The following is a 1649-nucleotide window of genomic DNA, read 5'->3' on the forward strand; positions in this document are numbered from 1 at the left end:
AGCACTGTGCCAGGAAGGAACCTGAGAAAAACTGAGAACATAAGCTCTCTTCCACAGACAGCTTATAGACCAGGAAAGGAAGCCAAGCACTCACAGGGCACCAGCCAGTCAGGCTGGAAAGGATGATGAAGGGAGCAGGGGCAGCTGTTTGGTTGGGTGGGAGTGGGCCATGGGAGAGTCTGCACTAACTAGAGAAACGCAATCTGCATCTACAAAGGATCAATCCTACGCTGAGTGAAGAAGGACGGAGAAATATGTTCCAAGCAGCCGTACCATCATATCCAAAAATCCATAAGCAAGAAAACAGTTGCATGTTTTGGCAAACTGGAATTTTCCCTTAGTAACTATATAAGGAGTCACTAGGGCTTAGCTGAGAAGAAAGGATGTCTCCTGTAAGCCACGTTAAGGAACTTGGATTTGTCCTTACTTTTCTTTCAGAAAGACTACTTCCTACAGGACCCAAAAGCTGTTCACCACAATTATCCAAACCTTTTGGCTTTATTCTAGATTCAAGTGTTTGACTGGATGGACTTGAATGCTTGACGCCAGAGCTGCAGGCTACAGAGAACATGAGGAAGACCCATGAGAGAGTGGATCAGAGGGAGTTTGAAAAACCATAGAGGAGTCCAGTGGGAGTTTTCATTATAACAGGGAAGGATGACTAGAAGGCAGTGTCCCCAAGAGCTCAGACTGAAGGACTTCTGCCTGAAGATTTGGGTGAACAGGATGAAGGCAGTAGAGAGGCCACTCCTGAAACAATAACTCCACTGTGTGCACTGTATAATTTATGACATGAAACTTGAAGTTTGGGGATTAGGGTGGGGAAACCAAAACCAAAAGCAGAAAGATAAGGCAGAAGGCCACATTGGGGTTCCAGCAAAAGACACAGTTGGTCTAAGCCAGACTGGGGAGTGAAGTGGAGGGAGCAGCAAATCTCATGCCCACGTTTCTTGCTTGGACGATCAAGTGGATGGTGATTTTGGTCCCCAACATGGAGAATTAAAGAGGTGGTAGAAGGAGTAAATTGGTTGAAGACGTTCAATTTTTGGTGTATTGAATTTTAACCTATTAAACAACACAATGAAGGTGACCAGCAAGGAGATAATTTGAGTCTGGAACATAAGAGGGATCTGGGATGGAGAAGAAGTTTGGGGAGTCACTTGCATAGAGATTTAATTGCAGTTATGAGAGTGATGCCCAGGGAGAAAATGTAGTGTAGGAAGAAAATCTAGCAATGGATGTAGCCTATAGAGCCCCTATATTTGAAAGGAAAAAAAAACTACAAAAGGACCCAGGATAAATGGCCATAAAATTAAGAATAAGTACATGTGTGTGATGTCGCAATAGCAAAATGAAGGAGCATTTCAAGAAAATAAAGTTCAACATCTGTCTTAGTTAAGGAAAATCAGAGCTAAAACACCTCCTCTGAACTTAACACAGCAGGTCATTTCGTAGCTTTTCCCCTTCCATTTTGTATTTCTCTTCTCTGACAGTGAGAAACCCCAGCTCTTGTTATTATACGTTATATCCAATATGTGTGTACTATTGCCTCACCACGTTGCCTGCCCTCATATCTCACTGGACCCCAAAGAAGAAAGGAAGGAGGAAGAGAGACATATGTTACTTTTTTTGCTTATTTTTTTTTTTTT

This window comes from Otolemur garnettii, unplaced genomic scaffold (assembly GCF_000181295.1).
Source record: "Otolemur garnettii isolate 467f Iridium unplaced genomic scaffold, OtoGar3 scaffold00147, whole genome shotgun sequence".
Taxonomy (NCBI): Eukaryota; Metazoa; Chordata; class Mammalia; order Primates; family Galagidae; genus Otolemur; species Otolemur garnettii.